Raw genomic sequence first — 12,913 nt, forward strand, 5'->3', positions numbered from 1 at the left:
CCCGATTGCTATTGCTGCCTATGCCGTGGGGCTGAGTAGGTTGTTGATGACAGAAATTCATCATCAACCCAAGGAGACAGATCTAGTTTTTACCCCCAGCCTTGCTATTTACTAGTTGTGTGTGTTTTATAATATAGACTTTATTTTATAGAGGAGTTTTAGGTTCACAGCAAAATTGAGGAGATAATACAGAGAGTTCCCAAATGCCCCATGCCCCTCCACACGCACAGTTTCCCCCACTATCAACGTGGGGGCCCAGAATGGTACGTTTGTTATAATTCAGGAACTTACATGGATACATCACAATCACCCCAAGTCCAGAGTGTACATTAGGATTTGCCCTATGGCTTTTGACGAGCTGTGTTTTTGAGCAAGTCACTTGGCCTCCTTTCCCCCTGTAAAAACAGGGATCTTAAGTATCTCATTTATAAAGATCATGTGAGGAGGGCGCCTGGGTGGTTCAGTCATCAAGCGTCTGCCTTCGGCTCAGGTCATGATCCCAGGGTCCTGGGATCGAGCCCTGCATCGGGCTCCCTGCTCAGTGGGAAGCCTGCTTCTCCCTCTCCCACTCCCCCTGCTTGTGTCCCCTCTCTCGCTGTGTCTGTCTCTCTGTCAAATAAATAAATAAAATCTTAAAATAAATAAATAAATAAATAAAGATCATGTGAGGAGTAAAATAAATCAAATCATGGATGTAAAGCAAATTGCTTGTCTGGCGCAGAGTAAGAAGCACTTATTAAATGAAGCTAATATCGGGGTGCCTGGCTGGCTTAGTTGGTATAGTATGCGACTCTTGATCTTGGAGTTGTGAGTTTGAGCCCCACGTTGGATGGAGAGATTACTTAAAAAGAAAAATTTTTTTAAAAAATGGAGCTAATATTAAATTTCCTATGAATATCGTCATTATAAGCCTGGCTGAATGACACGTCTGAGTCTTTCTCTTGACTTCCTTTATCTCAGCCCAGAACCTCTAGTCTGGGACTACATAATTCTGCCAGAGGTGAGTTCTAGAGGTTGGTAAAAGGCATTCAGCTATGAAGATGTTCTGTGCTGCTGAGAGGAACTTAAATGCTAAGTCTGGTTCTTGGAGGAGGAAGGGATAGGTGAAGTGGGGATAAAACGCAGGGATGTTCACAGAAGCCTCAAGGTGGGCCGCAGAACAAAAAGGCTCTGATTGGGAGAAGCAGAAGGGCAAGAGAAAGCGCAGAAGGGAAAAATCAGCTCAACGTGCAGGGTGAGCTGTCTGTCGCTTGAGCTACTGTGAAGGGGACATGAAGAGTCCTTTTCAGTGGGAGTTTGTCAAAGAGACCTTTAATTCCGTGAACTATGAAACACATGAACCGAATTATCCTGTGCATTTAGATCCTCTTCTCACACTGTTCGCCTTTGGAAACCCCTGCAGAGAGTAACTGGGGGAAATCAAAAGGAGCAAAACTCCAGCACGCCTCATGTTTGCTTTGCGAACAAATAGACTACTGAAAAGATTTTGTGCAAAATGATCTGTTTCTCCTCTGACAGCCAGTTCCTGCCCCGCCCCCACCACTTCTTACATTTGGAGTTCGCACAAGTGTATTGATACCACTATTTCCTATACAGCTAGTCTATAAGCCCTTTGAGAACAGGGATGGGGGTTTCTACTTCTGAACCTCCCATGGAGGTCAGCCCGTGCAGATGAGCACAGAGTGGGTGACCCCGGGCTTCGGAGGGGGCCCCCTCTCTGCAGAGTGTGCTTGTTGCTGGGTTCCCAGACGCCCAAAGAGATTCTTGTTAGAAAAACTTTGGGTAACTCAGACCCACGTCAGTGGGGTGCAGAACTGGAAGTGCAGTTTCCTGAGCCCTGGTCGTAATGCGACATCGACTGCTTTGTGATCTTTGGTGACTCATTTCCTATCTGTTACCCTGGTTTCACTCATCTGCAAAATGGGGAGAAGTTTCTAAAGGAACATGTATTCACTTTTTTTCTGATTAAAGTATGAAAAATGTAGAATATACAGAAGAATAAAGGATGAAATAAAAAGAACCTGTAAAATCACTCAAAATAAACACTATTAACATTCTGCTTTATTGCTTTTCAATCTCTTCTGTGTGTGTGCGCGCACGTGCACGCGTGTGTGTGTGTGTGTGTGTGTGTGCCTTTTCCCTGAGCCAGCTACATAATTTGCAGGGCCCATTGCAAAATGAAAATGTAGATCCCCTTGTTCAAAAGTTATTACGAATTTTAAGGTGGCAACAGCTGAGCATTCAAGCAAGGTACAGAGCCCTTCCAAGGACCAGGCAGGCAATTGCTTTATATCCTACGTGACTACACAGTCATACAACCATGAAGCTGGCTCGTTATACTCCCTCCTCAAAATAGTAATCAAATCATTTATTGAGTGCTTTCCATGTGTCAAGTATTTTACTTGAATTAGTGCTAATTTAATTCAGCTTCCCTAAAATAAATGTAATTCTTTTCCCCACCCCCCTCCATTTTGCAGATAAAACTTGCTGAATTTATATAGCTAGTGAGTAGCAGAGATCATACTCACACCTTAGTTTTTCTGATTGCAAGCCCTTGCTGTCTCCAACTACAGGGCACTGCTTCTGGTACTAACATGAACTAGCAAAAAAATTTTAATAAAATCGAGATTATAATATATATAAAATCTTATATTGCATTATTTTCCATTTTATATCATGAATGCCTTTTTCCCTTCTGCGTCTTAGTCTATTTGGGTTGCTATAAGGAAACACCACAGACTGGGGTAGCTTACGAACAACAGAAATTTCTTGCACACAGTTGTGGAGGCAGGAAGTCTGAGATCAGGGTGCCAGCAGGGTTGGGTGAGGGCCTTTCTTCTGGGCCACGGAGTTCTCTTTGTATCCTCACATGGCAGAAGGGGCTAGGGAGCTTTGTGCTTTTATAAGAGCAATAATCCCATCCATAAGGACTCCATCATCATGGACTGATCACCCCACAAAGGCCCCATCTACTAATACTATCACCTTTGGGGGTTAGGATTTCAACACATGAATTTGGTGGGGGACACAAACATTCAGATCATAGACTACGACGTTAAATACAGAAGAAAAATAGTGGCTACTTGTGAGAAATAGTGAAGCTCCAGATGACAAAGAACTGAGAATAATTTCATTGCAAGATTATATTAAATATAAAGCACCAATGGGCCAGAGCAGGAACGTGTGGCCATAGAGACTTAACCCATATCCCCCATCTGATAAATGGAATATAAACACCTCACCCCCCACTGCTCTGAATGTCCTCCACCTTAAAGAAGATTTCTTTGCATATTTCAACCTCCCTCTTAGACACACACACTCATACACACACATACACACACACTCCAGAGAGTGTGCATTCCCCCTCTCCCCCTCAACAATCAATGGAGTTACATGTAAAAAGAGCCAGTTCTGAACTTAATATTAACAACCTTACTATATGCCACTCCATATTCTGGGAAATTTACTTAATTTCACTAAGTCTCAGTAGCCACATCTGTAACCTGGAGCTCAAGAGCTACTTCAGTAGTGTAACGAAGAAAGGGCATAGTAGGTAGGTCTTTCTCGGAGCCAGGGATTTCTAAGCCAAGAGCCAACCTTCAGTTACTGCAAGTTAAATTTTCTTTGGAGGCCTTAATTCCTCAATGGAAACTTCAATCATGTGTGTGGTCCCCGGGATCAAGAACTGGGGAAGGGGTAAGGCCTAGCACTGTACACACTTCTTCCCACGTGTGAACTGTAGTTAAAAGGAAGACCATGTGCGGGACCCTCTGAACTTGGCTGAGCCACCATTTTACTTCCTCACTCCATTCTGTTCCCCACTCCATCACCAGTTATTTCTCTCTACATTAGTCAGTCAAAGCATTTGGCCACTTCCTCCCCTGATCCTAGATAAGTCTGCAGTTTGCTAGCACTTTCAAATTTACTCTGAAAAGCTTGCAGATAGGAAAGACCCTTAAACTTTTCTGCCTTTGATGTCTCCCCCCGCTCGAGGTGAACGCCTACTTGAGAAACTGAGAATCCTAATCACAGTGGTTACATTTTGGTTTTGGTTCTCATTATGATTTTGTAATTATTAATATAGTATAATTCTATTATAGAATATTTAGGCACTAGAAAGAAGGGGGAAAATACCATAAATAACTTCACGATCTTTTTTTTTTTAACGATTTTTTTTTATTTATTCATTTGATACAGAGAGAGAGAGCATGAGCAGGGGGAGTTGCAGAGGGAGAGAGAGAAGCAGGCTCTCTGCCGAGCAGGGAGCCGGATGTGGGACTCGATCCCAGGACCCTGGGATCATGACCTGAGCCGAAGGCAGATGCTTAACCATCTGAGCCACCCAGGAGCCCCATAACTTCACGATCTTAACACACTCCTGCACATAGGCAATTTAAAAATGATGATGTTTTAGGAAAAATTTGACTCTCCATTTACTCCTGTAATTACTACACTATTTTTGCAGTTAGAATGTCTTTTAAGGACGCCTGGGAGGCTCAGTCGTTAAGCGTCTGCCTTCGGCTCAGGTCATGATCCCGGGGTCCTGGGATGGAGCCCCACATTGGGCTCCCTGCTCCGCGGGAAGCCTGCTTCTCCCTCTCCCTCTGCCCCTCCCCCTGTGTGTGCTCTCGCTCTCTCGCTGTCTCTCTCTTTGTCAGATAAATAAATAAAATCTTAAAAAAAAATAAAAGAATGTCTTTTAAACTAATGTTCGCTTTTCAAGACACCACTGCCAATTCGTGAGCACAGGGCACCGTTGACCGCTCCGCCTTGATCTGTCAGACAGTAACCACAAGGCCAGTTTCATTTAAAGGACTGGTCAACTTATTTTATTTATTTTATTTTATTTTTTAAGTTTTTTTTTTTTAAAGATTTTATTTATTTATTTGACAGAGACACAGCGAGAGAGGGAACACAAGCAGGGGGAGTGGGAGAGGGAGAAGCAGGCCTCCCGCGGAGCAGGGAGCCCAATGCGGGGCTCGATCCCAGGACCCTGGGATCATGACCAGAGCCGAAGGCAGATGCTTAATGACTAAGCCACCCAGGCGTCCCTGGCCAGCTTATTTTAAACAGTTCTGTTGCCCACTAGGTCAAAGAAGGCCTCTCTGAGGAGACCATTTGAACTGGCTGATCTTTGGGTAACAGTAACTGTGTTTATCCAAAACTAGCGTTGTCCAGATCTTACCATGCAAAAGTTCTTTGCAATTTAGGCTAATTCAGAATATGTCCTTTGTTCAAGGAAGAGGTTACTTAGGGGTAGAAGACTATATAAAATGCATCTATATATTTAGTAGAACTCTTCCTAGCTTGGTTTAAAATTTCCTAGGCTTGGATGTATATTTGTATTTGTGTGGAGTCATGACATGGATACATAAAATGTTAGAGATAGACATTAGTGGTGGTGGTGGGTGGGAGGGATATGTAGGTGGAAGATATACCAGGATTATCTGGATTACATATGGCTATGTAACAGATAGATCATTAGATTCATTTTTTTAAAAGGTTTTATTTATTTATTTGACAGAGGGAGACACAGCGAGAGAGGGAATACAAGCAGGGGGAGTGGGAGAGGGAGAAGCAGGCTTCCCGCTGAGCAGGGAGCCTGATGCGGGGCTCGATCCCAGGACCCTGGGATCATGACCTGAGCAGACGGCAGATGCTTAACGACTGAGCCACCCAGGCGCCCCAGATCATTAGATTCAAAACGTATAAAGAACTGCTATAAATGAACAGGAAAAACACAAACAACCCAGAAAGTATATAGACCAAGAATTTCAATAGATGATACACAGGAAAAGAAAGGCAGTAGCTGGGGCACCTCGGTGGCTCAGTCGGTTAAGCATCTGCCTTTGGTTCAGGTATTGATACCAGGGGTCCTGGGATCAAGTCCCATGCCAGGCTTTCTGCTCAGTGGGGATTCTGCTTCTTGCTGTCACTCTCCCTCTGTTCTTGTTCTCTCTCTCTCTCTCAAATAAATAAATAAAATCTTAAAAAAAAAAAAAGTCAGTTGCTACCTATGAAAAAAAAAAACAGTCCATTTCACTGATAATCAGGAACATGCGACTTGAAACAAAAATAAGATACTATTTCACACCCACGGGATTGGCCAAAAGTAAAATGTTTGACAATAGCAAGTGCTGTGAAGATGTAAGGAAAAGAGAACTCTCATACACATCTGATGGAAATTTCAAGATATGTTTTGGAGAATAATTCGGCAATATCTAGAAAAGTTGAAAATGTCTATATTTTAAAACCTTGCAATCTACTTCTAGGTTATACTCCAAGCATCCTTTCTCAAATGAGAGCCTTCATCTGAACTACAGAAGATTTAAGAACCAAATGTAGAATTTGCTTTGTTCTTTTTCCTTTTGCTAAGATGACCAGCGATGTTTCAGATTTCACTGTTTCAGGCTACTTCCTCAGCCGGGGTCCTGGAGTGAGGACAATGCATAGCAGAGTTCCCGAATGACCCACAGTGAACATGAGGCACAATTGAGAAATAAAGCTTCATTGTTTTCAGTCACTAAAAGTGTGGGATTGTATGTTACTGCAATGTAGCTTAGCCCATCCTAACTGATACAGGGACTTCATCTTTACCTGTAATGTTTTCTTTCTTCTTTTTACTTTGAAGGTCTAAAGAACATATAGCTGAATGTTAACAGCTCTTCACTTTGAGTATGAGTGTGTGCAGCTTGTGTGCTCTCTCTCTCAAATGGATGAATAAAATATTTAAAATATTATATTTATCTATTTGAGAGAGAGAGCACGAAAGAGTGAGAGAGCACAAACAGGGGTGTGGCAGAGGGAGAGGGAGGAGCAGACTCCCTGCCAACCAGGGAGCCTGCCGGGGGGCTCCATCCCAGGACTCTGAGACAATGAGCTGAAAGCAGACGCTTAACCAACTAAGCCACCTGGATGCCCCATTAATAAAATCTTCAAAAAAAAGAAAAGAAAAAACTCCAGATGAATTTGATAATGCTTCCCTAACCTCTCCTCTGATGTATAAGTCTGTTCCTCCCTTTTAAAGAAGGGGAAACTGAGGCCTAGAAATAATAAGTGTCTTGCTCTTCACAGTGTTATCAACAATAGCCAAATTACGGAAAGAGCCCCAATGTCCATGGATTGATGAGTAGATAAAGAAAATACACATATATACACAATGGAATATTACTCAGCCATCAAAAAGAATGAAATCTTGCCATTTGGAAATGACATGGATGGAGCTAGAGAGTATTATGCTAAGCAAAATTAGTCAGTCAGAGAAAGACAAATACCATATGATTTCACACATTTGTGTAATTTAAGAAACAAAACGGATGAACATGGGGGTGCAAAGGGAAAGAAGTACTTAACTATAGAGAACACACTCATGGTTACTGGGGGGTTGGGGTGGGGGACATGGGTTAAATGGGTGATGAGGATTAAGGAGTGCACTTTGATGAGCACTGGGTGTTGTAAGTGTTGAATCACTAAATCCTATACCTGAAACTAAGATTACACTCTATGTTAACTGGAATTTAAATAAAAAACTTGAAATTTAAAAAAAAGACCCATCTAATGCCATAGCCATTAGGTCTTGCTATAATAATCTTGACTCCAATCCAAGCTTATTACACGAAATAGTCCTATGAAGATTTTCTGCATTTGTTATAAAGCTACCATCCAAGACATCACCCATTAGATTGTGTAATAGCCCCTAAAATAAGGTCCTATATGAGAAAAAGAATTTTTTAAAGTTTGGTTCCAGGAAAATCTTTTTCTATTGTGGATAATTGGTAGGCATCCACCTTTCTTTTTAACTTGTTTCCCTTTTTGTTATGGTTGCCAGGAAGCTCAGAGACAAATGTGTCCTCAGTATGCATGGTTGCCTTCCGGGTTTTTTAAAGTAAACCTTCCTTTTACTTTAAACAATCCTGATACTAACTTTATTGTATGCATATACTTTGTGTAAGCTATCTCAAACCTCTTCAGAAAACAAAAGTGATTAAAGCACGAATCTTCTCTTTGTCAGATTTCCTCCTTTTCGGGCTCTTTCTGTTGACTGTGCTTTATTTCTCCCACAGCAAGGGAACCCCAACTGCAGGAGAAGTCTCCTCATCAATCCTTACACAACTACTATGCTAAGTAAAAGCCCAGTATAACCAAGATGAGTCTATCACCTGGGATTAGTTCTGATCTCCCACTTGGGTATAATAAGGGGGTTCTCTCTGCAGATAGATATTTTTGGGTCTACTTCATATTTTTAAAGCAGATGTTTCTACTACTATCTCTTCCTCTCCTTCCCACACAGTAGTTTATACTAAACATCCAAATGGGAAACACAGAATCAAGATAATTTGAAGGGCTCAGTAAGACACCTAACCCGTCAATGTAAGCAAAGGAATCACATCAGTGAAAAACAGCCTAGTGTCAGGACACAGGGTACCTCACTTCTATTTCTAGGACTGCGATGCTCTTGCTGTGTGACTTGGCTGCAGTAGGATTTGGCTTCATTCCTGTATAATTCTAACTCTTACTTTCTCTCGGGATCTTATTTTAAAAAATTAGAAATAATTATTTTCTTATATTATTTTAAGGTCTCAAAATTTAAAAAATGATACACATTTCAGAAAGAAACAAGGAACCAAATAAAGAGTTAAAATATGACACATGAGCAAGCACGTGATCGAAGACAGGCTGTGGAGGAAATTGGTTCCTCAGGCATGTAATGGCCTGTGATACAGGAATGAAATCTCAGTCTCCAGGGTGGGACAAGGGTGATGTGGGGGCAGAATAATTTCAGAAATGGTTATTTTTCAGCATTCCAAGAGCAGCTTGATTTTATAACGGAAAGGAATTAGTGGAATAGAATTTATGCCAATAGGATCAACGAAGGCCCTGTTTCCAAACTAGTCCTCCGAAGAAAACAATCTTAAGAATTGCTAAGCACGTATACGTAGTAGTCGATCTGAAAAAGTAAGTATTCTCTGCATCTCTGGTGGAGAATCATAATGCATTTTAGGGCATTAAAGGGTGACAAGTCTTGCAGAAAAGAAAGTGGTTTGATTTGTTCAACACTGGATTCATTGTACAAATCTTATTTGAGAACGGAACACTTTCTGTGCTTACCCCTTCCATGTCAGATGGGGAATGCTGCATTAAAGCAATATCTTGGCCTCTGCTGTGTGGTCTGTCAGTGTTGCTGAGTAACTGGGCCAGGCCTGTTGGGGTCTTGAGTCCACCACCTGAAAATTGAGGAAGATAACACTTGTCCACATTTAACAGGGAAAAGTTAGATAATGTCCATGAGGGCTTTGAACACCCTGGAAACTAGGTTCTATAGAAACAATGCCATTATCTCAGCCACATCAGCATAATAGGATAATGAGTCAGATCATTAGATACAACAAATCTGGACCTAGCAGATGCTTCACACTTAGCTTTCCATCCTGGTCTCTGAAAGGATTTATAGAAATTCCATACACTTCAGCAGGCAAACCCATTTTATGCTGGTGCCTGTTTCAAACACATGTGGAGAAGAGAAGAAGGGGGAAATAAAGGGGGGTAGATAAAGTCAAGAAATAGAGGGTATGGCAACAACATCTGTTGAGTACTTAACCACGTGCTAGGTATTGTGCTACGCAGTTGAAACCAACTATACTTAAACATCCCATTTAATCCATACCAAAATCCTGATGATGACATATTCATTATGATAAAATTTAAGTTTAGAAAGATTAAGTGACTTGTCCAAGGTCATACACGCATTAAGCGGCCCAGCTAAGACCTGACACAAGCCTGTCTGACTCCAGAGCCCATGCTCCACTCATGTCTCCTTAAGTGGCACACATGAGATGATCTTGGGTACTAAAAGATATTTTTTATTGCAATAGTTTTGCATTTTAATATATATTAGAAAAATACAATATGCATAGCAAACCCATGGTATCTTTAATGAATATTATAGGTGAGGATAAGCAAAAAAGTTTAAAAAGTATATTTTTTAAAATATTAAGCAAATGATAGGTGGTATGTGGAAATGTCAGAAATCATAAGGGTAGTGTTCTACTGACTGAAGTTGGAGAATCTCTGCAATATCCCCTTCTCCCTCCCAACAGAGACATTAGAGGCAAAAAGCCAAAAATCAGTTGGATTCACTGCAACAGGGCTTTGAGCTTGTTTCTGTCTCCACTCAAACAAAAGTGTCCTGGAGGTTCTTCAGAAGGAAGTGCAAGCAAGGGAATGATGTTCCATGAATGCTGAAGGATGGCGACGGTTGCTGTGTTTACCTGGGTGGGGGTGGGGGTGGGTTCAAGGAAAATATCCATGATTGTGTGATCTGAATCACAGAAAATCACACACTGACAACTACTACCTCCTACAGAGAAGGAAACAATGCCTTCAAATCCTTGGCAACCCTCTCCCTGACCTCCCAACTACGTGCAGGTGCCTGGCAGGTCTCCCAACTATGTGCAGTTGTCTCTATGAAGAAGCCTTTAGTTAACACTTCTTGGTTGCAAAAGAAACCCACTCAACTGGTTCAAGCCAAGGGGAAAAAGAGGAAGAAGTATAAGCAGAAGGGGTTTGGTGGATTGACTGGGTTTCTTAGAGATCACAAAGAAATGGAAGCAGGAATGATGATCAGGACCCAAGATTGCTATCTGTTTCTTTGAGGGTCTCATCTCTGCTTCCCTGAGATTCTGCTGCATCCTCTCTCTTTCAGAGCATCATCAGCCATGACCATCTGGGCTCTAGCCTTATATCCTTCACAATTCTGGCTCCTAAAGGACAAGTACCAGTAATTCAAGGTCTTAATTATAAATTGCTACAAGAAGGGCACCTGGGTGGCTCAGTCAGTTAAGTGTCTGCCTTTGGCTCAGATCATGATCTCAGGGTGCTGGAATTGAGCCCTGCATCGGACTCTCTGCTCAGTGGGGAGCCTGCTTCTCCTTCTCCCTCTGTGATCTCTTTCACTTTCTTCCTCTCTCTCAAATAAATAAATAAAATCTTTTTTAAAAATTGCCATAAGAGAATCGGGTCGGCTCAGCTTGAGTCAGGAACTCATTGTCGTCCACTGTGTCCAGTGTATTCATTGCTGCCAAGGTATAAGGGGCTCTTCTGAAATTCAGCATCTCTGCACTAGTTGGCATTGGGTCCTGTGAATTCTAATAAACAAGACTTGGGTCAACGTCCATGAAATTATATTTCCTGTGGTCCCCATCCTTGCTACTCTTTTAGTTCAGCTAGTTCTATTTTGATACTTGGTGTTTCCAAGAAACAAGTGGATTTCCTGCATCAGTAGCAATGTTTCTTTCATTGTACCAACTCTGGTATCCTTGAGGCTTGTGGGTGATGGACACTTACAGGGTGATAAAGCTGTGATCATCTGGGATATAAGGAAAAGGAGTTAAGGAGCTGGACAATCAGTAATTCGTATAGAGTACCCACTGGCACTGTGCAAGGAGTTCTGGGGGCCTGTTGAGTGATGATGATTATGATTATGGTGATAGTAATGGTGACAAAAGAAATCAGAAGTATGAACCTCATGAAAAGACATAAGAATATGGATAGAGAAAAGAAGCACAAATAGATATTATTATGTAGTAAAGAAGACTTTTGAACTAAGGACTCAAAGACTTGGCTTTGTTCTTTAACTAGCTTAGTAATCTCAGACTAATGACTGAGCTAGTTTGGGTCCTTATCTATAAAAACTGGGAGGGCCCTCTAAGTCAGAAATTTCTACGGCCCTACAGTCTATAATCCTATACCTGGAGGAGAAAAAAATTCTTGGAGTAAATGGTGTGACTAGAGCCAGATGAACACGAGAAAGATTTAGGTTCTTAGACAAGATAAATTTTCAGAAAGAGTTGAAAAGTTTGAACACAGGTTTTGGTAGAAAGGAAAAAGCAAGGTTTATGGTAACAAGGAATGACTAAGATAATGGCTTAGGAGTAGGAATGGGAAGTATAATGCTGGATAAAAAGGCCTGGACCAAATATGATCTGGATAAATCATTTCTCTTTTCTGGGTCTCAGCTTCTCCCAGCTCTGTTTTTCAAAGAAGAAAATTTCACAGGGAAGGAAATGGCATTCACGTTTGTCTAGCTGAAACAGAGTCTGAGTTGAGTATTAAAAAAGTTAAGGTGGGTTGGAGTGGAGGAAGGCTGATGAGGTGTCTTGAAACCCATATTAAGGAATTTCCCTGACATAGAACAGAGCAATTGGTTTTTCCCATTAAATTCTCCTTGGTTTTTCCCATTAAAATTCCAGGATTGGTGCCCTCTCTTCCTCATCGTAAATGTTGATGAACACATTGAACATTACCAATTGCTCAGGGGAAAGGAATCAAGATTGGGACAACTCTTTTATGCATTGGCAACAACTGCAGGTCTACAAGATGACCCCAGTAGACCTTAAGGACAGGAAGATAATGTCACTGCCGGCAGCCAAAGAAGATGAACTACAATTCTAGGGAGGAAGCGAAACAGGCAATTTCAAAGAAAAGATTCTTCCAATATGCAGAATTACAATCTCTGAACACAACAATTTGCTGGGCTCTGTTTTGATTTTAATGACTGCATGATTCAAGATGAAGCGTTGGTAGGTTGAACCACGAGTGGTCCTCAGCTGTATCTGGGGAGAGTCGGGGGGCTAGTTGGCAGTAGCCCATACTCATCTGTTTTTCAAAGAAAGTCTTCAAGGGATCCTACCAAGCCAACTGAGTGGAAACCTTCGTGTCTTAGTCTAACGGAAGAGTAGAACAAAAAGTCTCCAGGTGGAAGTAGAAGATAGAAGTGAAATAGGAATGAGTCCAGATGACTTACTTTTTAAATGTATATCAAGGTACAGGAACTCAGTGAAATAGTCTGGGTTCTCTTTGAAGGACTTTAGCGAGTTTCCCCCCCTGTGGCTACACTGAGACCAGAGTACCAGCT

The sequence above is a fragment of the Mirounga angustirostris genome, unplaced genomic scaffold (assembly GCF_029215605.1).
Source record: "Mirounga angustirostris isolate CCGP_5_RB_7025 unplaced genomic scaffold, mMirAng1.0.hap1 SCAF_5, whole genome shotgun sequence".
NCBI classification, from domain to species: Eukaryota; Metazoa; Chordata; class Mammalia; order Carnivora; family Phocidae; genus Mirounga; species Mirounga angustirostris.